The following is a 25,312-nucleotide window of genomic DNA, read 5'->3' on the forward strand; positions in this document are numbered from 1 at the left end:
GCTTGCTACTTGAGTTTGCATCGGGTACTCAGGTATGCACCATGTATCGTGGGTGCTCAAGTGACATGCTCGAGTCCCCATCCACGTTTCACGGTTATTAGACACCCCCCAAAAAAACATGCTGGATCGCTTGTGCATGGCAGGCAATCCTCGCGAGTTTTTTTTGGCCACGAGCATGTGGGGCAGAGACTCGAGCATGTCACTTGAGCACCCACAATACTCGTTTGCATACCCGAGCACCTGATGCAAACTCAAGTAGCAAGCACTTGCGCTCAACACTAGTCGCCATATCGTCATCTTTTTTTTTTTTAAACTTTTTTTTTTTTACTTTTGAAAAAAATCCCAATCCTAACCATAGCCCCACCCTAACCCTAGCCCAACCCTAACCCTAGTCCAACCCCAACCCCAACCCTAGCCCAACCCTAACCCCAACCCCAACCCCAACCCTAACCCCAACCCCAACCCCAACCCTAACCCTAGCCCAACCTTATCCCCAACCCTAGCCCAACCCTAATCCTAGCCCAACCCTAACCCCAACCCTAACCCTAGCCCAACCCCAACCCTAACCCTAGCCAACCCTAACCCTAGCCTCAACCCTAACCCTAGCCAAACCCTAACCCTAGCCCAACCCCAGCCCAACCCTAACCCTAGCCCAACCCCAACCCTAACCCTAGCACAACCCTAACCCTAACCATAGAGTTTATTTTTTATGCGTTCTTCGTGTGGTATAAGTGATTAGACAACTTTATTCTTCGGGTCGGTGCGATTATAGCGATACCAGAATCACATTTTATGATTGACAGCTGTCACACACTAAAAAACACATTTTTTTGTAAAATCTAGTTTTTCCATATTTTGGCCGACAGATTCATGTGATAGCTTGTTTTTTGCGGGATCAGTTGACGTTTTTATTGGTGCCATTTTCAGGCACGTGACATTTTTTGATTGCTTTCTACTCCGATTTTTGGGAGGCAGAATAAACAAACACCGACAATTCAGGAATTTTTTTTTTTTTTTTTTTATGCTGTTCCGCGTGTGGTAATTGATAAGGTAGCTTTATTCTTCGGGTCAGTACGCTTACAGCGGTAGCGCATTTATATAGTTTTTTCTATGTTTTGGCGCTTTTACGCAATAAAACCTATTTTATAGAAAAAAATATTTTTTTGCATTGCTTTATTCTGAGAGCTATAAACTTTTTATTTTTCAGCTGATGGAGCTGTATGGCAGCTTGTTTTTTGCGTGACAAGACCATTTTTATTTATATTCGTCTTTTTGATCGTGTGTCATTCCATTTTTTGTTCGGCGGTATGATGATAAAGCATTGTTTTTTGCTTCGCTTTTTTTTTTTTTTACCGTGTTCGCTAAAGGGATTAACTTGTGGGACCGTTTTATAGGTCAGGTCGTTCTGGACGCGGCGATACCAAATATGTGTACTTTTGTTGTTTTTTTTTTTTTCATAATAATATTTATTGATGGGTACATTATATTTTTATTTTTGGTGGATTATTTATTTTTTTTTGCAATTTTTTTTTTTCACTTTCTGACATTCTTTTTACTTTTATACTTTGTCCCACTATGGGACTTTCACTTTTTTTATTCTGATCGCCTGTATAGCATAGGGATGGAGCACCATCCCTGTGCTATACAGGCTGTCAGCACTGCAGATGCAGAAGATACTTTGGTCATGCACTGCGCATGACCAAAATATCTTCCTGCTGTCTGGTGACCCGGATGTTGTCTGGTGACCCGGGTCATCATGGCAACATCCGGGAAGCCGCGGCAGACATCGCTGGACGCCAGCAGGAAAGGTGAGTATCCCGATCACCTCCCCTTGCCACCGCAATGCTGTGATCGACTTCGATTGCAGCATTGCGGGGGTTAATGTGCCAGGAGCGGTACGGGTACGCTCCCAGCACATAGCACCGGGTGTCAGCTGTGACAATCAGCTGACACTCGGCGGCGATCGCGCCCGCACAGCATGTGTGCGGGCGCGATCGCCAAGACGTACTAATACGTATCAGCCTCTTAAAGCCCAGGGCGCAGATACGTATTAGTACGTCTTGGGCTTTAAAGGGGTTAAAGAGAAACCGTTGTTTTAATTTTTTTTTCCATTAATCAATAGCATACATGAAAATAAGAAACTTTGCAAGATAACATATTAGAGAAATCCACATATTTCTCTTACTGAACTGAATATTCATTCTCCAATTTCTCAATTTAAGGCTTAAATCTGTCTTCAGTGAATACAGATTTTCCTATTACTGAGATAAAAGATGACAGTTGGTGCTCATAATGTTCTACAGAGAACTGTAACTGTGGTTGCTGGAGAACTTGCAGCGGAATGTCTTTGTCTGCCTCTAGCTTCTCCCTCTTCTTCCTACCTTCTTCATAGAATTTTGAAAGCACCAATTGTCATCTCCTATCTCAGTAATGGGAAAATCTGTCTTCACTGAATATAAATTGTAAAGATTTTACTCATAAACTGAGAGTTAAAGATCAGTCCCGGAGGTGAAAGAAGCAAATTTCTCTAATAAGATATATTAGAAAGTTGCTTATTTTCTTGTGTATTAATCATAAAAATTAAAATGACGGTTAGTCTTGAAGAGAGTGCACTCTCATCCATTCCTGTCTGCAATCCAACTCTCAATCGAATTTCCTAGCTTCAAGTATGCATAAGGTTAGAGTCAGTTTCATAGAAAGCCAGACATGTTTTTGTAGTGTGGGAGGAAACCAGAGCACCCAGAGGAAATCCACACAAGAACATTTCAACTCATACATACATTTTCTGCTTTCTGGTGGGCATATAATCTCTGTTTTTTATATACATGTATTTTCCAGGACACTATATATTATAATTTAATTACAGAGAATTGTACCAGTTACACAAAGTACAAGCAGACCTTCCCAAAACTGCTGATACCCAAACAACATCTGTGCCCTCCGCAACTCTGCAGATGGAAGTAGATAATTTGTGAAGACCCCGTAATAACTCATTGTTAAAAGTTTTATAAGAAGTATGCTTTAGACAAACCCAAACACATGAACAAACCTTAACCCCTTAATAGGTGTTGTTCACAACTTTTCAACAGTTTACTACTGGATTCACAGGTGTCATCCGAGCGCAGTCTGACATTTTCCACGGAATCATTGACTTGTATGGCCGAGTGCTATCCGAATATAGGATCAAACTCAGACACGAGTTGATTTTTTTGGACATGTGCACTGCCTCATTGAATAACATGGGGACGAGTGCTATCTGTCAAAACGATGGATAGCACTCGTCTTATTATTACGGTTGTGTGCAGGAACTCTGACAAGAGGTAATAAGAGACATGGCTACCCGATTTAGACAACAGTGACCAACAATTTTAGAGGTTCCAGGTTGAAAAAATAAAAGAAATTCCCGAGAAGTGACCTAATTTTGAAACTATACCCCACAAAACATTAATGAAGGGGTATGATAACCATTTTTACCCCAGAAAATAGTACAAAATGGCATTTGCAGAGTAAGGCCACGGCCCCACTATCAGTATTTGGTCAGTATTTGGTCAGTATTTGGTCAGTATTTTTTCTCAGGAGTGGGATCCAAAACCAGATGAGGAACAATCAGATAAAAGGTTTAATAGAAACAAGTCACCAATTCTGCATTTATCACCCACTCCTGGTTTTGGCTCCCACTCCTGAGAAAAAACACTGACCGAATACTGACCAAATACTGATATTTTTCTTAATATGTAAATGAGCTGATAAGATCTATGGGCCGGACATAGATCTCCCTGAGAACCTTCCTCCAGATATTATTTTAAATGAAAGGGGGAGTTACCAGTGTGAGAAAGCCCTGGGAAAGCCAGGACAGTTGGAGCTATGTGTTAGTAATATGTCACATGACTTTGAATTTGAAGAGGCTGATTTACCTCTTTTAAGTAAAATCAATGAACTTCTGCTGGCTCTAAAAATGTTTTCCTTAATCTTTTTGCTAGAATTAAACAAAAATCTGCTTTAGCTCTAAGATTTTTTTAATGGATTTGTCAATTTACCACAGATAACCTGCAGGGTGTGATAAATATTAGCCATCTGTGTCTTAAAACCATTTTGACACCAGAAAATAGTACATAATGGCATTTGCAGAATAAGGCCACAGCCACACTATCAGTATTTGGTCAGTATTTGGTCAGTATTCGGTCAGTATTTTTTCTCAGGAGTGGGATCCAAAACCAGGTGAGGAACAATCAGAGAAAAGGTTTAATAGAAACAAGTCACCAATTCTGCATTTATCACCCACTCCTGGTTTTGGCTCCCACTCCTGAGAAAAAACACTGACCGAATACTGACCAAATACTGATATTTTTCTTAATATGTAAATGAGCTGATAAGATCTATGGGCCGGACATAGATCTCCCTGAGAACCTTCCTCCAGAGATTATTTTAAATGAAAGGGGGAGTTACCAGTGTGAGAAAGCCCTGGGAAAGCCAGGACAGTTGGAGCTATGTGTTAGTAATATGTCACATGACTTTGAATTTGAAGAGGCTGAATTACCTCTTTTAAGTAAAATCAATGAACTTCTGCTGGCTCTAAAAATGTTTTCCTTAATCTTTTTGCTAGAATTAAACAAAAATCTGCTTTAGCTCTAAGATTTTTTTAATGGATTTGTCAATTTACCACAGATAACCTGCAGGGTGTGATAAATATTAGCCATCTGTGTCTTAAAACCATTTTGACACCAGAAAATAGTACATAATGGCATTTGCAGAATAAGGCCACAGCCACACTATCAGTATTTGGTCAGTATTCGGTCAGTATTTTTTTTTCTCAGGAGTGGGAGCCAAAACCAGGTGAGGAACTGTGGCACCCTGCTATTACAGGTACCACAGGACCCAAAAGGGTGCATGGACGGACTTCTCCACCAGAGGCCCTCATTACATAACAGACACCTCCACCCTTCCACCTCATACCACCAGAGGGAGCCCTGTTAGGGATATATATACTGGAGGGTGGAGTTAGGTAGTCAGAGAGTCTGCTGACACTTAGATCAGTGAAGTAGCAGTACATCTGCTGCTGTGCTGAGGGCCCCGAGTGTGGCCGAGGCAAGGAGAGAGGAGAGAGGAGTTAAGGGGGCAGAGGAGCATCTGAAGCTCACCCCAGGACACAAGCTGGACACCGGGTCCGCGCCTAGAGGGTCCTCTACACCCAGTTGGGACAACTGGCATACCAGGAGGATTCCAGATCCCTGGTCAACCTGCAGCTACCATCATTTTACAGAACTAGGAACCACGAAGGCCCCAGCGTCCAGGGATAGTGGTAGCCAAAGAAAAGTTCTACTACAAGCAGAAAGGTGATAGAGTGAAACAGCATAGAAGCTAGGCCTAGTTCCAGGCTTGCCAGAAGCTTTAGAGAAAGGAAGAAATGGACCAGGAGGCCTATTACCCGCTCACTGGGGAGAGTCCAGAAGTACACCCTTCCTAATAGGTACCCTGGACCATACCTGCCGTTACACCAGTAAAAGTACTGAAGCGAACCCCCTGTGTGGTTGTCCGTCATTCCCCGACCGGGCCACCTCTCACCTGCATCCTTTCCATCAACTCTGCCCCGGGAGGCCCGCTCCACCTGTGGGAAGCAGAAACATCCCAGCTGCCATCCCATCATCCCCGGAGGTCTGCAGCAGCGCCGGTACTCATTACCGGGAACCACAGGTGGCGTCACGAGACAAAATTGTTAACAAACCCCTTTTAAAGAGTGACCCCAGAGTACGGGCCTGGGAGCCGACTGCCGTGACATCCCACAGAAGGTCAAGGCCCGGGTACCGAGTCCCCCATATCCCCCTGGGCGAGTCAGCTCTTCCTGGCGTCACGAACAGGATTTCGTGCCCTTTGCCACCGGGTACTGTGTGCTGTATTTGAACTGTGTTTGAACTGTGGTGAACATCGCCGCCATTACCGCGCCGCCGCGCGGGAAGGAGAGGGGCATAACCGCGGGAACCAGAGAGGCGTGACCATTGGTAGCGAGCGAAGCTCAAGCCCCGCCTCGCGCTCTGACGCAGCACCAGGAAGCGTCAGGTCCTGGAAGGAGACCGTGATCTGCGGAGCTGCGGCCTACCTGATAAAAGTAAAGAAGGTAGGCTACGGTTTACTAGGGGGGCGCAACCATGGCCGATGACCAGCAAGACGCCGGAGCACCGGTTAATGCTCCCGATGCTCAACTCGCGCCCGGCGCTGCTCAGGCCGGAGCGGCCGCCCCACCAGCAGGGGTCGTGACTCCAGTGATACCCATGGCCCTGCCGTACGTCCCCGGAGCGAAATGGCTTCCCCAGTATGACGGCAAACCAGACACCCTGTCTGGGTTCAAAAGGAAAATATGCGGTGTGTTGGACATGTACTCAATGACTGGTAAACATAGAGCCGCTGTAGTGCTGGCGCAATTGACTGGTGCCGCAGAGCGGTAAATTGAAACCTGGCCAGCCGCAGACCAGGAATCAGTATCTATTATATTTAAGAGACTGCAAACTGTCTTTGAAAACCGCACTGAGACAGATCTTCGGATGAGGTTCTACCACTGTACCCAGAAACCTGAGGACAGTATCCGGGACTATGCCTGGCATTTACAAGAGGCCCTGCGGGCCCTGAAACAGGTTAGTCCAGCCAGCATACATGATGAAGACAAAATGCTGATAGAACAATTCATCTGGGGGTTAAGGTCCCAGGAGGAGAACAGAACTGTACGGTGGTGGGCCTTAGATCATCCAAGTGTCACCTTTGATGCCCTGAAGGACATGGCTATTAAGGGACTTCAGCCCCTGGAGACATCAGATACTGCTATCCAGCGTTACCAGGGTGGGGCCACCCCAACGCCCACGGCACTCACTGCCCCTTCCTTAGCGGCTGAGGCAAAAGTGCAAGCAGTGTCCCCTAGCGAGCTGGACAGCCTGCGCTCTGAAGTGCGTCAGCTAAGTAAAACCCTGGCCACTGTCCTGAGCCCCCTGCAGCTACAGACGGAGCCTGAGCTGGATAGAAGGATCCTACTCACCGACAGTCCTGAGGATGTCTCCTGGATGAGGAGAAGAAGGAGGACAACGCACCCCGTGGGAAGACCGACCTTGCCCTCCAGGTGAACTCGTGTGCTACCGTTGCCACAAGTTAGGCCATACCACACGGATCTGTCCTTTAAACGGGCAAACCCTGGGGCCAAGGGCCGACACCCAGGAGTAGATCAACCAGGCCCATCGAGCTGGTACGACCGGTTTGTAGGAGGAAGACCTTTCCTGTCTATTGTGCTGGACGGCATAGCAACACCTGCCCTACTGGACACCGGGTCACAGGTAACCATCATACCTGATAACCTTTACAAAAGGTACTGGTTCATAGATGAACTCCACCCGCCAGCCCCAAACCTCTCTGTGTATGCCTCCAATGGCCTTCCTCTTAACCTGGTCAAGGTTAAGGATGTGACAGTGAAGGTGGGTAGAGTGGAACTAAAGGACAAAGGACTGATTGTAATAGAGTCTAACCCTGGTGATACAAACCCATATATGATACTTGGCACAAATGTTGTTGGTAACTGTTTGGGAGAAGTGTTTTTACTCCAACAGATTGCTGACACTGCCAAAGCAGGGCAGAGGAAGGTGCTCCAGAGAGAGATCCGAGCCCTCCTGTACCAGCAACAGGTAAAACTAACAGGTGGTGAGATTGGTAATGTACAGGTGACAGACCCGATACCCATTGTGATTCCCCCAATGAGTGAAATGCTGATTTGGTGTAGGGCAGCAATAGGTCTCAAGGGACAGAACTACCAGGCAGTAGTAGAGCCCGTTAACTCAGAGCACAGACCTACACTCCTAACTGCTAGAGGGGTAGTTGATGTGCGCAATGGGAGGGTACCAGTACACCTCCTAAATTGTGGGGAGGAGGAAGTCAAATTGCCAAGATACGCCACTGTTGCCAGACTGTATACTGTGAATAATAATGCCATACACACCTTGGAATCCTTGACCCCACCAGATACAGTGGAGGACAATGACTCCAAAACCCAGCTGGAGGAATGGTGTCAACAGCTCCATGTTGGAACTGACGCCACTCCTGTCCATCAAAAACATGGTGTTTACAGAGTGGTTCAGGAATATGAACAGGTGTTTAGTAAATTCACACTTGATTTTGGAATGGTCAAAGGGGTACAACACCACATACCCACAGGTAACCATCCACCCATTAAGGAGCGTTACAGACCCATACCACCAGCACATTACCAAAAAGCAAAAGAAATGTTGCATGACATGAAAAAGGCAGGGGTAGTAAGGGATAGCTGTAGCCCCTGGGCAGCTCCCCTGGTCCTGGTCAGAAAGAAGGACGGTAGCATGAGGATGTGTGCAGATTATAGACAAATTAATCGAATAACACATAAAGATGCATACCCTTTGCCCCGTATAGAGGAATCCCTGGCTGCACTAAAATCTGCCAATTATTTCTCTACACTGGATCTCACTAATGGGTACTGGCAAGTCTCTGTTGCTGAGGAAGACCGGGAGAAGACAGCCTTCACCACCCCGAGGGGATTATGCAAATTCAACAGCATGCCGTTTGGACTCTGCAACGCACCCAGAGGTTGATGGAGTGTTGCTTGGGACAGCGGAACTTTGAGACAGTGCTGCTATACCTGGATGGCGTTATTGTGTACTCGAGGACGTATGAAGACCATCTAAAGCACCTGGCGGAGGTATTTGAGGCATTGTCCCAGTATGGGATGAAACTAAAACCTTCCAAGTTCCACCTGCTTAAACGGAAGGTTCAGTACCTGGGACACGTAGTCAGTTTAGAGGGGGTAGCACCAGACCCGGAGAAGGTCACTGCCATCCAGAAGTGGCCTGAACCAAGGAACGTCAAAGAAGTACGTCAATTTCTGGGACTGGTTGGGTATTACAGGAGGTTCATTAAGGACTACACCAAAAAGGCAGCACCTTTACAAGATCTCCTAGTAGGACAGTCCAAAAGAGGTAAAAATCCCCCATTCCAGTGGGGCAAAGAACAGACTGAGTCCTTTGCATTGATGAAGGAAGCCCTAACCGGTGAGGAAATCCTGGCTTACCCCGACTACAGCCAACCTTTCTTGTTATACACAGATGCCAGCAACGAGGGACTGGGAGCTGTGTTGTCCCAGAAGCAAAACGGCAGAGAAAAGGTAATTGCCTATGCCAATAGAAAGCTTCGCCCCACTGAGAGGAATCCGGAGAATTACAGTTCCTTCAAGCTGGAGTTCCTGGCCTTGGTCTGGGCTATCACTGAAAGATTCAAACATTACCTAGCTTCAACTAAATTTACAGCCTTTACCGACAATATCCCCTTGACACACCTGGAGACAGCCAGGTTGGGAGCCATGGAACAGCGTTGGGTGGCCAGATTGTCGAATTACCAGTTCACAATCAAGTACCGGACTGGGCCACAAGAACACCAATGCTGATGCCCTGTCAAGAATGCCCCACCAGTCGGACACCGAGGATGAAGTGGATAACCTAGAAGAAATTGAATTACCTGCTTTCCACAGGAATGGAATGGTCCACGAGCAACACGCCTCCAGAAGACGTCATGGTAAGACGATAAACCCTTTACCTCATCACAGCTGGAAGGAGACCCAGGACAGTGACCCAGTTGTCAGCCTCATAAAAAGACTGATAACCCAAGAAGGTTCCCATCTGGAGAAGGATGCTCATCCACAAGCCAAACACCTGTGGAATGAGAGAAGCTGGCTGTTCATCTACAGAGAAAAGCTGTGCAGGAGGTATGTCAACCCTAGAACCCATGAAATGGTGTGGCAGATTGTAGTGCCCAGGACGGATATCCAGATGGTGCTAGAGGCCTACCATGACCAAGTAGGTCACTTTGGCTGGAAGAAGCTGGAAACCTTGCTGAAGGACCGGTTCTATTGGGTTGGAATGCGGAGTTCCATAGAAAGGTGGTGCCGCAATTGTGGGCCCTGTAGCCTCAGAAGGAAAGACTACGGGAGTCAAAAAGCACCCTTGCAGTCCATCAAAACAACCCAACCCCTGGAGATTGTCGCTCTGGATCACATCAAACTGTCGCCCAGCAGGTCAGGCTATTCCTATGCCCTGACCATGGTGGATCACTATTCTCGGTTCCTGGTGGTAGCCTCTGTCAAGGATCTGACAGCAGAAACTGCAGCAAGATCGTTCCAAGCCTACTTCTGCAGGCCCCATGGATACCCGGACAAGGTGCTAAAAGATCAAGGCCCTGCCTTTGAAGCTGAGCTGTTTAAAGAATTCTGTCACCTGTACGGATGCAAGAAGATCCGGACTACACCGAATCATCCTCAAACCAATGGTATGTGCGAGAAAATGAATAACATCGTCATTGACCCTTTTAAAAACCCTACCTTTTAGTTACCCGTGAGGGTATAAAGACTGTAAGTTATGGACGGTGAATAACCGAAAAACTTTCCGTTGTACATAGTTGCACTTATTAAAGTGCCCTCTATTGGTTTTATATCTGCAACCAAAGACCTCAGAACAAAAACCCGTTTGGCGTGGCCGAAGACGTGGTCCAACACCTGGATCACCTAAGCCCTGCAGCCACGCCCAGGGCCTACGCTGAGGGTTTTCGGACGGGTCCCTCATGCTACTCATGTCACACCTTCACCAGTGAGATGGACACCTGGTTATGGGACTCACTGTAATTTTGAAAATTTTCTATGTGTTATTGTAATTGTTGTTGTTACTTGTTTTTCAAAAATGCTTCAGTCTAGGAGTACTGAATTGTACTAGGGGGGAATGTGGCACCCTGCTATTACAGGTACCACAGGACCCAAAAGGGTGCATGGATGGACTTCTCCACCAGAGGCCCTCATTACATAACAGACACCTCCACCCTTCCACCTCATACCACCAGAGGGAGCCCTGTTAGGGATATATATACTGGAGGGTGGAGTTAGGTAGTCAGAAAGTGTGCTGACACTTAGATCAGTGAAGCTTTAGAGAAAGGAAGAAATGGACCAGGAGGCCTATTACCCGCTCACTGGGGAGAGTCCAGAAGTACACCCTTCCTAATAGGTACCCTGGACCATACCTGCCGTTACACCAGTAAAGATACTGAAGCGAACCCCCTGTGTGTGTGTCCGTTATTCCCCTGACCCGACCGGGCCACCTCTCACCTGCATCCCTTCCATCAACTCTGCCCCGGGGGGCCCGCTCTGCCTGTGGGAAGCAGAAACATCCCAGCTGCCATCCCATCATCCCCGGAGGTCTGCAGCAGTGCCGGTACTCATTACCGGGAACCACAGGTGGCGTCACGAGACAACACTGTGACCCCAGAGTACTGGCCTGGGAGCCGACTGCCGTGACATCCCACAGAAGGTCAAGGCCCGGGTACTGAGTCCCCCATATCCCCCTGGGCGAGTCAGAACAATCATAGAAAAGGTATAATAGAAACAAGTCACCCACTCCTGGTTTTGGCTCCCACTGCTGAGAAAAAATACTGACCAAATACTGATAGTGGGGCCAAGGCCTTAGAAACACCCTACGTGTGGGCTTAATCTTTTGGCTAGACATATAATAGTGTTCAGGACTGAAATATCATCTTGCGCAATTGAAGCCTAACTTGGAGATTTGTAAAGCATTGGCAGACAATTGTTGAGGTTCTAGTGTGAAAAAATAAAAGAGCCTTTTGACATCCAAAGTGTCTTAGGTTTCAGGAGTTGTTGAGTCATGAAAAGTGATAATGAAAAATTAAACTGAATTGGAGCAGATATGCAATTCTCACCAACAAGCACTAGACAGTGAATTTGCTGTCCTTTTCTGTGCTTTGTTTACATCCAAATGACGCCGGAGGTCAAAACAGCTGGTGAGGATTTTGGACGTCTGATCAACACCCATCTGATGCTGAGAAACTATCATAGGTAACAGGAATAATATAAATGAGAATGAAAAAACAGCAAGAGTTTAGGACTACTTAGGCCTCTTCATCAGGTTTGGTATAAGAAAGTATCTAAACTAAAGAAGCACACATATATACACAAAATAATAGTAGTTTTATCCTGAATGGGTTCACCTTGTTGTGGTGGGATGGCTTTTATACTATTTTTGATCAAAAACAGTGTTACTAAGAACCCTATTTTATTTAAATGCACTTGCTTTTTATTTATTTGCAGCAGGGTTTTTGTTCATTTTGCTTCTTGTAGGTTTTTCCGAAATGTTTTATCAGTTAGGTTTTATTAGCTTTAGATTGATGTTACTTAAGTGACCTGATTGCCCTTTCTCCCTTCCCGCTATTGCTGGAGCAGATTCCATATGTTGTAAATCCTTGTTACAAATTAGTCTTGTGTTGTGTTGTGTCAAACACTGTTGTAAATTTGTGTAAATGTGATTACTCTATTACATTGATGGCTGACAGTACAATACACGCAATTGTTACCATTCACCTTTCGTGTCTCCCCTATTTCCTCATAGATTGTAAGCTTGTGAGCAGGGTCCTCACTCCTCCTGGTATCTGTTGATTTATGTGATTAGTGTTACCTTGTAATGGCTTTTATTGTCTGCACAAGTCCCCTGTAAAATGTAAAGTGCTGCGGAATATGTTGGTGCTATAGAAATAAAAAATTATTATTATTAAATGTAATTATACACTAAATTCTAAACGCTCACCAGCCTGTTTTTTTTTATCCTAATGAAGTATCCTAATGGCACTATATTTGATGCCTCCTCTTGCTATCACAGATATGGGGTTCTTTGTTATTTTTTGGGCTTCGGAAGAAAAACTATTGTCTAAACAATTGATTGAGCAACAGCTATTAAAAGTGCGTGGGCACCTTTTATTTCAAATTTATCTTTCAAGAAAACTTGGCCGTAAAAAATTATTGCTTACATGGGAACAAATTGAAAAAAGTTTTATCTCCTCGACAATGAAATTGTCAGGAGTTGTATGAATTTATTTTTTGATAATGTTGTGGACTCTAGTGGGTATAGGGTGTGATCATTTTGGGATTTCTGTAGTGTTTTTTATTCAGCAACAGTATGGAGATATTATTTAGTCAAGGTATGGTGGTATTATCCAGTTATGATGTGGTGCCATTATTTGGTTACTATGTAGAGGTATTATTAAAGGGAATCTGTGTACTTGGAAAATGCTGTTTATCTGCAGATATAGGGTTAACCTGCAGGTAAATAACGTAACAACGCTGCCCGGCCGCCTTACTTAAAAGTGCACGTACCAGGGAAAAATTAACTTATTTCCTCCCGGGAGCCTCCAGCTTTCAGTCATGGGGTGGTGCAGAGAGCAATTACAGTCATTGCTCACTATACTGTAAGCAGTGGCTGTAAGCACCTGCCTGGCACTTTGTTTGATGGCTCGCGCCCACAAATGTGCTGCAGAGCCAATTGTCAATCAAGGTGGTGGAGCATGCTTACAGCCACCGCTCACAGTATAGCAATGACTGTAAAACTCCCTGCACCACCCCCATGACTGAAAGCCGGCTGCTCCCGATAGGAAATGTAGGAAATAAGTTCATGTTTTCCAACTTTGAGTAATTTAGTAAGGTTGCTGGACAGCATTATATAGTTTATTTACCTGCAGATTAACCCTATATCTGCAGGTAATAACATTTTCTAAGGTGACAGTTTTCCTTTAAGTCACTATGTTTATTATTAGGTGATTCTCAATAGGGAACATGACTCTTGGTGAAGACAGTCCACACCAATGAACACCAGGATCTGACTGTACCCTAGCAAGCAGTCCCTTATATATATATATATATATATATATATATATATTTTTTTTATGCTTGCTTATACAGTATAATCCACAGCGCTCTATAGACATTGTCATTACTCACTGTCCCCATTGGGGTCACAATCTCAATTTTCTTTATCAGTAATAACTTGGATAAATGTCACTGTGAGCAACATTTACATTTATCAGTCATGCCATTAATAACAATCATTTTACGCTATCACAATTATTGTTGATCTTCCCCTTTTATTAACACTGAACAATTAGCATAACAGTTTATCAGAAATGAACAAATCATGACATTAACTGGAAATTGTAAAGCCCTGCTCCCACTTAGCATAAATGATACAGTATATTTTTGTGCTGTGTTCTTTTGTGCAGAAAGTCTGGGTATTTAACAGTGCAAGCAAACTGGATGTGATTTCATGAAAAATCATGTCCACTGTGCATTTAAAGTTACTGTTCAACTGCGCATTTTTTGCTACTTCTACGGAGAGTCTGAAAAATGAACAATTGTATTTTTCCAACATTTCTGCACTAAAAAATGCATAAAACCCCCCTCATCAAATCTGCATCAAAAAGAGGGGTGAATGCAACAAAAAGACGCAGCAAAGCCAAAATAATCAAAGGCAGATTGCTAGTGCGTATTTTGGTCAAGACACCTAGAGAAAAAAGCAGTTTAAAAAAATGCAGTTTTTGCATGTGTAAGCTTAAAGGGAATTAGTCAGTAGAATGAATCTTCCTAAACCGTCTACATGGGCATGCAGGTCATAGGAAGCTGAATAAGGTAATACCTTGATATCTGCGATCCGATATCATATTAAAAAGGAATCCACATTTTTCTTAATATGTAAATGAGCTGTTAAGATCTATGGGCCGGCCATAGATCTTCCTGAGAATCCGCCTCTAGAGATTATTTTACATGAATGGGGACATTACCAGTGTGAGACAGTCCCGTTAAGTCCAGGACAGTTGGAGCTATGTGTTAGTAATATGGCACATGACTTCTGAGGACACTGATTGGCTGCAAGACCGGAGGGGACTGCCAGAGCTCCCGCTCTGATCCTCAGGAAAAGAAGTGGGGAATAGAATTTATTATGTTATTTATTACATTTGCTGCTGTTTTCAATTTGAATTTGAAGAGGCTCTTTTAAGTAAAATCAATGAACTTCTGCTGGCTCGAAAAATGTTTTCCTTAATCTTTTTGCTATAATTGCACAAAACTCTGCTTTAGCTCTAAGATTTTTTTAATTGATTTGTCAATTTACCAAAGAGAACCTGCAGGGTGTGATAAATATTAGCCATCTGTGTCTTATTACATAAAGTGGCATGTTTTTCTCATCCTCCCTCACCTATTGGCTATGTTCTAAGAAGTAACACTTTGTATGACTCGGACATACTACAAATTTGTCTACATAAGAAATTACAGCAAGAGTTTAATATGGAGTTTTATGGAAGCGCATTTAATAGTCACCTATGTGGAATGAAAATAGGACTGACGTGTCATGGAGAAAGTGTAAACTGTTGCATAAAGTTCAACATAAATAAAGCACAGCGCTTAGCATTGAGATCTTTTGATTCTTACACATCTAGACTTAAATAATAATAATAATTTTTATTTATATAGCGCCAACATACTCCGCAGCACTTTACAATTAAGCGGGGACATGTACAGACAATAAATTCAATACAAAGTAAGACAGTGTAAACAGTTACATTAAGGCCCCGTCACACTTAGCGACGCTACAGCGATCTCGACAACGATACGACCTGTCAGGGATCGGTGCTGCGTCGCTATGTGATCGCTGGTGAGCTGTCAAACAGGCAGGCTCACCAACGATCAGGGGAGCAGCGACATTGTGGAAAGAATCTTTCCACGATGTCCTGCTCCTGGTTACCAGCCTGCTGAAGCAGGAGCAGGCTGGTAACCATGATAAACCTCGGGTTACTAGGGGCACACGCGCACCTAGTAACCCGCTGTTTATCATGGTTGCGAGCCTGCTACGGTGAGCGGGAGGTTACCGCTCATCGTAGCAGAGTGGTAACCATGATAAACAGCGGTTACTAAGTGCGCGTGTGCCCCTAGTAACCCGCTGTTTATCATGGTTACCAGCCTGATCGCTGGTCCCGCTGGTCACACACAGCGATGTGTGCTGACCAGCGGGAGGGCAAAGACCAAAAAATGGTCCAGGACATTTTGCAGCGATCAGCGACCTCACAGCAGGGGCCTGATCGCTGCAAAATGTCACACATAGCGACATTGCTGGTGAGGTCGCTGTTGCGTCACTAAAACCGTGACTCAGCAGCGATCTCGCTAGCGATCTCGCTATGTGAGACGGGGGCTTTAGGAGTGAGGTCCCTGCTCACTGCTTACAATCTACAAGGAAATGGATGGACACAATAGGGGAAAAGTGCTTGTTGTATCAGGTCTAGCAATTATAATAAATAGGGATTTTCATATAAAGCTGCATGATCTGGTCATCAGCCAGTATGTTTAAGTGCAATAATCAAGTATCGAGTGCAGTTGTCATGTGCATGGAGGGTCTGGAGACAGATGAATAGTAGGGTGCAGATTCAGAATAATATTTAGAAGGAGGGAACAGGGAAAATTTAGTTTACTGAGTTGAAGTGGTAGGCTTGTTTAAAGAGATGGGTTTTTAAAGTACACTTGAAGACGTGGGGGCTAGGCATCAGTCAGATTGTCTGGGGTAGTGCATTCCAGAGAACTGATGCAGCACGAGAGAAGTCTTGGAGACGATGGTGCAAGGTTCAGATTATGGGGGAGGTTAGTCTTAGGTCATTTGTAGAACGGAGGGCACGTTGTCACACTGACTCTGCGTACAGGAGGTCAGGGGCCTAAGCTGACCCTAAGCTGGGGCCCTGACTAATCCCTCAACCTGGAGGTACTGTTAAAGGTACAGAGGTCCAGGCCGCCAGCGTAACCCCTACCTCCTGAGGATCCCTGCACCTCAGTAATCTAGTCCTGAGAAGGACCCCGATCACAACAATAGGGGACAGGAAATAATATGCCAACACTCAGTACTTAGACGAACGAGACAGTACAAGGGTCAAACCAAAAACCACCTTGCATACAAAAGCTACTCCACAACTACAGAGGAAACACCAACAGGAAAGGAGATAAATGATAAAGCGAGTGACGCACCCCCTTGGCCAGTGTTGTTAGGGATACCCGGAGCCGGATCAGATGGGGGTTGTAGTCTCCGAGTGGCTGTGACCCGGTCCGTGCCCAGGGTGTCAAACTCAGTGTGTGGCAGTCCTTACTGATGTTAATAAAGTTCTTTATGTCGACTACGCCACCCGTTGAATTGCGGTCACTACGGCCGCCGCTGCAGCAGGGTCCGCTGAGGCTGATGGTGTTTGTGCAGCTTAGGTGGTATAACCCCCAACGGGAAGGGTTTAGCCTCAGGGGGTCAGGTGCAGAGGATGGTGGTTGTGGAAGTGCAGGGAAGATGGTAATGAGAGTCAGAGTCGGGTTGTGCAGTTCAGGGTTCTTTACTTACTGCTGTTCTTGTACCGGTCACTCCGGCCTTGAGTGACCACCCGAGCCGTGCTGCGTCCACCAGGTCCTGGACTCGGCCAACCCCCAAGTAGTTCTGGAGCGTGGTTCTGAGCTCCCTTTCTGTCCTGTCCTCGTCTCTGGCCTTCCCCACCAGGGATCCACCTATGTCCGGCTCCCTCGGGCCTCTTGTGGGCGAACCCTTGCCTCTGGGTTCCCTTACCCTATGCGTGGTCTGCCTTCCGGGTGGATTTGGTGGGTGGCCGTGGCAGATGCTGCCCACGGCCTCCGGTCTCTGGCTGAGGTATGCTGTAGCCCCCACCAGTTTGGGATCCGGTACCCTGTTGCCAACTCTTCACCCTGTGATTGTATTTGGGCTCTCAGAGTTCCTTCTTTCTCCCCCTCTGGGTCTTTCGTTCTCTCCTCTCTCACTCTGGGCCTGGGGCTGCTCTGCTCCTCTGCTTTCTTCCACTGCTCTGCAAAGTCCTCACTACAACAGGCTGACTTCCCACAGACTGACCCTGATCTTAGATGGTTCCCACCTTTTATACTCCCTCTATGTGTGAGCTCAGGTGACCAGCACCCAATGAGCTCCTAGCACTACCCAGACTGCTCCCCCTATCTGCCCCTACACTACTGGGATGGTCCACCCCCCTCCCACTCCAGCCAAGGACAGACTCGATCGTACCTGCACATTTCTAAGTGGGAGTACCGTTGGTCTGCCCTCCGGAAATGGGATGTGTGTAGTGCATGCAGCCTACTGAGCTCAGCTCCACACTCCATCCTTACCCGGGAGTGGAATATCACACCTCTGGGTTGAGGTGCAATACCCCTGTAGCAGCCGAATCCTCAGGGTGCTACATTCCCCCCTGGTAAATCACAGCACGTCCTCGGGCTGTAAGATATAAAACATCCAAAACATACATTTTTTTTTTTTTTTTTTCATAAACATAAACATATAAAACATATAAAACACCATATATATCAGCATAAACTTTTCATATAAACTTTTCATAAAAACATTCTTGTCTTCTGGTTCCTCCGGTCACTGTGCAACTTGTGACCGGGTAAAGTGCGACAGTCTCTCTTGGAATCAAACAGTTCCTTATAAAACCGGAAGGGGGCGCTTTAGGAAGCGCAACTATATACAAGGGAACTATGGCCGCTCTCAGTCCTCGGCCAGGTATTAGGGAGGATTGACCGTTCTCAGTCCTCGGTCAGTGGGAATAGGGACACACGGGTTAACAGTTCAGTTCTCTGGTCCCAACGGGGACTATATTAGCAGCAACGGTTCACTGTGCCCCGACGGGCAACTATATACAGTCTCTATACTACCGTACTCAACGACGGCGTCCTCCTGCTCTTTCTTTGTGATTGGTTCCAGGTTCTGGTTCAGACCCATCCGGGTCCTCTTGCTCCTCCTCACACCGCAGCTCCTCCGCCGTCAGGCGATGCACATGGAGGGCGTAGGGTCCTTTGGCACACTTGTGCCGGGTGAAGGTGACCTCGTCCCCTAAATACAGGTCACGTCCTCTGTGTCCCTCCGGTAGGTGGGACTCAACGTCTCTTCTTGTCACGAAGACGTCGCCTGGGGTGCGGTGATCCCTGATGAAACCCCACCCATGCTGCATATTAAATTTTATTACAGTCCCGATGGTACGGGGACCATGCGCTGCACGGGGGTCTCTCCTGGTCCGGCTCTTCTGCTCCGCGCTCCTGACTTGGGCTTGCTGTTCCCGGACCCGCCTCTCTCTCCGCTCCCTCTCAAAGACCTCGAGCTGCTGGCGGCAGCACTCTGCACGCTCCGCTGCGGCTGCCCGAGTCTCCTGAGTGAACCCCATGAGGTCTTCTCCGGTGGGATCCCACTCAAACTGGGTCTCTTCTAGCGGGGGCGAGATCCTCTTTATGGGCTTTGGAGCCGGGATCAGGGGTTCGCACATGGCCCTTGCTTTTTGCAGCTCCAGCTGGATGTATTCCTGGGGCCATACAAAGGGCTGCCCATCCGGGCACGTATGCTGGGCGAACAGGTCCTCACCCAGGTGCGGTACTTTAGGTGTTATGGGCGCCGTGGTGGTAGCGGCGCCCGGGTTAACCAGGCCTTGCGACCAGGCCTGGGGCACCTTGAAAGTAAAGGGCACCGTAAGAACGGCGGCGCCCTGGGTTATTCGGCCCTGCGGCCAGGCCGGTGGCTCCGCGGAGGTAGGGGGCGCTGTTGGTATTGCGGCGCCCGGAGGTACTAGGCCTTGCGACCAGGCCGGTGGTATTTCCTGTTTGGTCGCGCTCGAGGTCGAGGCGTGTGACGTCACAGGGGTCGCGGCCGCGGTTTCCGGTTGAGGCCTAGTCGGCGGCGGTGACGATGCAACGACGGGCACGGCAGGGGAAATTTCGGGCTCTGCGACGGGGAGCTGGGGCAGGCACGCGGTTTCCCGGCTCAGGGTAGAGACGTCCCCTTTACCTGCCTCCGTCCGTTCAGCTCCCTTCTCGGCGCCGTCTCCTGCCTTCATTCCTCCTGCGCCATCCTCAGAGGCGGTCTGTCTCCTCGTCTCGGGTGGCGTGCTCCGCTGACGGATTTCGGTCTGCTGGGCCATCTCTCGGCTCCACTCCGCCAACGTCTCTCGCTGTACCCGGGCCATCCTCCGTGCGAGGCCCTCCAGCGCGGTCTGTGCACACTCCCGGTCTCGGGGGAGCTGTGTTAGGATCTCCAGCAGGCCTTCTGGAGTGGCGACCTGCAACAGGCTCCTGACCACTGGGTCGGTGCTGCCTGACTCTCCCTCCATCTCCGGGTAGGCTCTCTCTGGACTCTCTTCCAGACGTCTTGTTTCCGGGTGCGCTCTCTCCAGACTGCTCCAAGCGACACCCATCTTTGTTCTCTTCTTCTGTCTCCGCCCACATTGAGGGTGGTCCCGGGGCAACTTCAGTTCCAGGGGCAGTTCTCTTACGCTGATGGACACTTCCAGCATCACAGTCTCTGTTGGTGGGCGCGGTTTCCGCTTTTGGCGCCATTCTTCGACCTGGCCCACGATGGGAGGTGGCCTCTTGCCACCCTCTGGCACGCCCATAATGGCGTCCGCTCCCCCAAGGCGGGAAATCTTCGGAAATGGCGGGAATCGTCTCCCAGTGGCGGGAAACTCCATGGATGGCGGGAAAAAGCTGCAAATGGCGGACAACCGGCGGGAAACGACCTGTGATGGGGTCCGTTGGCGGGGACCCTCCGGAACCGGCGGGAGACTTCTTTTTGAGGTAACAGTGAACTTTTCTTCAGGCACGCAGTACCCGGTTGTTGCGGGCACGTTATCCTGCCGACTACGCCAAAGTTGACGCGCCCCCTGGGCCAGTGTTGTTAGGGATACCCGGAGCCGGATCAGATGGGGGTTGTAGTCTCCGAGTGGCTGTGACCCGGTCCGTGCCCAGGGTGTCAAACTCAGTGTGTGGCAGTCCTTACTGATGTTACTAAAGTTCTTTATGTCGACTACGCCACCCGTTGAATTGCGGTCACTACGGCCGCCGCTGCAGCAGCGTCCGCTGAGGCTGATGGTGTTTGTGCAGCTTAGGTGGTATAACCCCCAACGGGAAGGGTTTAGCCTCAGGGGGTCAGGTGCAGAGGATGGTGGTTGTGGAAGTGCAGGGAAGATGGTAATGAGAGTCAGAGTCGGGTTGTGCAGTTCAGGGTTCTTAACTTACTGCTGTTCTTGTACCGGTCACTCCGGCCTTGAGTGACCACCCGAGCCGTGCTGCGTCCACCAGGTCCTGGACTCGGCCAACCCCCAAGTAGTTCTGGAGCGTGGTTCTGAGCTCCCTTTCTGTCCTGTCCTCGTCTCTGGCCTTCCCCACCAGGGATCCACCTATGTCCGGCTCCCTCGGGCCTCTTGTGGGCGAACCCTTGCCTCTGGGTTCCCTTACCCTATGCGTGGTCTGCCTTCCGGGTGGATTTGGTGGGTGGCCGTGGCAGATGCTGCCCACGGCCTCCGGTCTCTGGCTGAGGTATGCTGTAGCCCCCACCAGTTTGGGATCCGGTACCCTGTTGCCAACTCTTCACCCTGTGATTGTATTTGGGCTCTCAGAGTTCCTTCTTTCTCCCCCTCTGGGTCTTTCGTTCTCTCCTCTCTCACTCTGGGCCTGGGGCTGCTCTGCTCCTCTGCTTTCTTCCACTGCTCTGCAAAGTCCTCACTACAACAGGCTGACTTCCCACAGACTGACCCTGATCTTAGATGGTTCCCACCTTTTATACTCCCTCTATGTGTGAGCTCAGGTGACCAGCACCCAATGAGCTCCTAGCACTACCCAGACTGCTCCCCCTATCTGCCCCTACACTACTGGGATGGTCCACCCCCCTCCCACTCCAGCCAAGGACAGACTCGATCGTACCTGCACATTCCTAAGTGGGAGTACCGTTGGTCTGCCCTCCGGAAATGGGATGTGTGTAGTGCATGCAGCCTACTGAGCTCAGCTCCACACTCCATCCTTACCCGGGAGTGGAATATCACACCTCTGGGTTGAGGTGCAATACCCCTGTAGCAGCCGAATCCTCAGGGTGCTACACGAGGAAGGGAAAAACCACACCAAATACACTTAGCTCAGAACTCCAAAATACCACGATCCGCTCTGTTTGTCTGTATGAAATGCTTTCACCGACACTTCCCTAACAGACCGGCAGGCATTTGAAGGAGTCCCACTACTGCAGCATTGATTGCAGCTGGGCGAGGCTGGACCTCGTCTAGCACAGAGAGAGAGAGTTAACTCCCTCACTGCCGAAAAACACAAAACACCAAAAACTCAGCTGCGAGAAGTCAGGCTGTGTAATCGTGACGATCTTCGTGGCGACACACCCGTGACACACGTGTAGGGCGATAGATAGAGATGAGAGAGAAGATATTAGATGATGCAGAACCGTGGAGAGCTTTGTGGGTGAGAGCGATGAGTTTATATTGGATCCTGTAGCGAATGGGTAACCAGTGTAATGATTGGCACAAGATGGAGGCATCTGTGAAACCCTGGACAGAAATACGACCCTGGCTGCCGCATTCAGGACGGATTGGAGATGAGAAAGTTTGGTAAGAGGGAGACCGATCAGAAGAGAGTTGCAGTAGTCCAGATGAGAGTGAATAAGAGCGACAGTAAGAGTTTTAGTAGTTTCAAAGTTGAGAAAAGGTCGGATTCTGGAGATGTTTAAAAGATGCAGGTGACAAGAGCAGGTGAGTGATTAGTTATAGGGAGTAAAGGAAAGTTTAGTGTCGAATATGACCCCAAGGCAGTGGGCGTGCTGCTTGGAAGTTATGGTTGAACCCTCCAAGGTAATTTCAATATTAGGTAGAATTAGGTTAGTAGAGGGGAGAAACACAAGAACTTCAGTTTTGGAGAGATTCAGTTTAAGATCGAGGGAGGACATGATGTTAGAGACTGCAGACAGACAATCCTTGGTATTTTGCATTAGGGTAGGGATGATGTCAGGAGAAGAAGTGTATAATTGGGTGTAGTCAGCATAGAGATGACACTGGAACCCAAATCTGCTGATTGTTTGTCCAATAGGGGCAGTGTATAGAGAGAAAGAGAGGGGGCCTAGGACTGAGCCCTGCGGAACCCCGATAGTAAGGGGACAAGGAGAGGAAGAGGAGCTGGCAAAAGATACAGTGAAGGAGCAGTCAGAGAGGTAGGAGGAGAACCAGGAGAGAACAGTTTCCTTGAGGCCGATAGAGTGGACCATAGTGAGGAGGAGCTGGTGATCCACAGTGTCAAATGCGGCAGAGAGATCCTGGCGAATCAGCAGGGAGAAGTGACTTTTGGATTTAGCTGTTAGTAGATCATTAGAGACTTTAGTGAGGGCAGTTTCAGTGGAGTGTAAAGAGAAGAAACCAGATTGTAGAGGGTCGAGGAGAGAGTTATTTGAGAGATAGCGGATTAGACGGGAGTGGACCAAGCGTTCCAGGAGTTTAGAGTTGAATGGCAGATTAGAGACAGGTCTGTAGTTAGCAGTGCAGTTCTGGTCCAGGGATGGCTTTTTAAGTAAAGGGGTTATGATGGCATGTTTAAATGAGGAGGGAAAAATACCTGAGGAAAGAGAGAGGTTAAATATTTTAGTCAGGTGAGTGGTGACCACCGGTGAGAGAGATTGCAGGAGATGTGAGGGAATGGGGTCACTGTTTCAGGTTGTAGGTTGAGAAGAAGCGAGGAGCTGGGTGTTAAATATTAATTATGGATATTCATTTTATTCTTAATTCTGAGTTCTGTGCATAAGATTGCATCAGCCATCGTTTCTAGCTGACATGCGCTGTTTGTGTATTTTTGGTTCAGCACCATAATTAGAAGAACAGGTGTCATATGACCGGGCTATAAAAGCCCATGCTGCAGAAAGGAGGGGGGCTCTTGCCATTCCACAGGACACAGGATAAGGGTCCGTGTGCAAACCAGCAGCTGATGTAGGCCCAAACACGTTCTTTATCCGGACACACGTGCAGGATCCAAGGGAAAGATGGGTGAATCTCAACAATTAAGCTAATTATGGACAAATGAACAATCACTCTGTAACTATAATTATCTAATTATTTTATCTACCTGCTGCAATCTGATTCTTTCTAATGGACAATCCAAGAATAAATCAATACATTTTTTTCTAAGAAAATCTTGATATTGATACTTTGCGAAGTCCTCGATAGAGAAAAATAATACAGAAAGAAGTATTTATTTAACACTGGGTAACTTCTTCTTCTGTAACAGGCTCAAAGAAGGCAAGTGAGCTTGAAGTGCGGCAGGGTAGGGGGTCCAGGCACTGGGGAGATTGGGCTGAGATGTCCTGATGGATTTGGTTGATTTTTTTCTAGGAAATAAGTGGCCAGATCCTCACCGCTGAGGTTGGTGATGGGGGCCTGTGCTTTAGGGTTCAGGAGGGGGTTTAAGGTTTTAAAAAGTCGTTTTGGATTGTTGGATAATGAAATGATGAGGGTGGTAAAGTAGTATTGTTTGGCTAGATGAAGGGCAGAGTTATGGGTTTTGAGCATGAATTTATAGTGGATGAAGTCTTCTCCTAAAAGTGATTTTCTCCACTGACGCTCAGCACACCTTGAGCAACGCTGAAGAAAGCGTGTTTGCATCGTGTGCCAGGGCTGCCGTTGTTTGTGTCGGTTCTTTCTGTGTGTAGAAGGTGCTGCTTCATCTAGGGCACTCTTAAGTGTATTATTGTAGTGTGACAATGCTAAGTCTGGACAGGAGAGGGAGGAGATGGGAGCTAAAGATGTGTGTAGATTGTCCATAAGCTGCTGGGTATTACTGGTACGTGTATTCCTATAAGTGTGGTAAGTTGGGTGTCCCGGGTGATGAGATAGTTCTTGACAGAGAAGGAAAGAAGGTTGTGGTCCGAGAGCGGGAGAGGGGAGTTAGTAAAGTCATGCAGCGAGCAGAGACGGGAGAAGACCAAGTCGAGAGTATTCCCGTTTTCATGCGTAGGAGTTAGTAAACTGTGAGAGGCCAAATGAGGAGGTTAGAGAGAGTAGATGAGAGGCAGATTGGGAGAGGGGATCATCGATGGGGATGTTAAAGTCTCCCATGATGAGGTTGGGGATGTCACAGGATAGAAAGTGAGGAAGCCAGGTGGCAAAGTGATCCAGGAACTGGCGGGAGGAGCCTGGAGGGCGATACACAACTGCCATTTGCAGGGAGAAGGGTTTGAAGAATCTGAAGGTGTGAACTTCAAAGGAAGGAAACATAAGTGAGGGAATCGGGGGGATGACCTGGAAAGCACATTGTGATGAAAGGAGCAAACCAACACCTCGACCCTGTCTGTTCTCAGGTCTGGCTGAAAATTTCAGTCCACCAAAAGAGAGAGCAGCAGCGACGGTGGAGTCTGACTGCTGTATCCAGGTTTCTGCAATAGCCAGAAGGTTAAGGGAATTAGAGAGGAAAAAATCGTGAATGTAAGTTAGTTTGTTACACACAGATCGTGCGTTCCAGAGAGCACAATGGAAAGCGATAGGAAAGGGCATGCACTGAATGTTAATAAGATTAGCAGGGTTTCTATATGCAGCTGGAGGAGAGTAATGTATACTAATGCTAGTGGAGGGAGACCAAGGGTTGAGGGAGATG

The sequence above is a fragment of the Phyllobates terribilis genome, unplaced genomic scaffold (assembly GCF_046119375.1).
Source record: "Phyllobates terribilis strain yellow unplaced genomic scaffold, ASM4611937v1 Scaffold_5__5_contigs__length_657084704, whole genome shotgun sequence".
In the NCBI taxonomy this organism is placed as follows: domain Eukaryota; kingdom Metazoa; phylum Chordata; class Amphibia; order Anura; family Dendrobatidae; genus Phyllobates; species Phyllobates terribilis.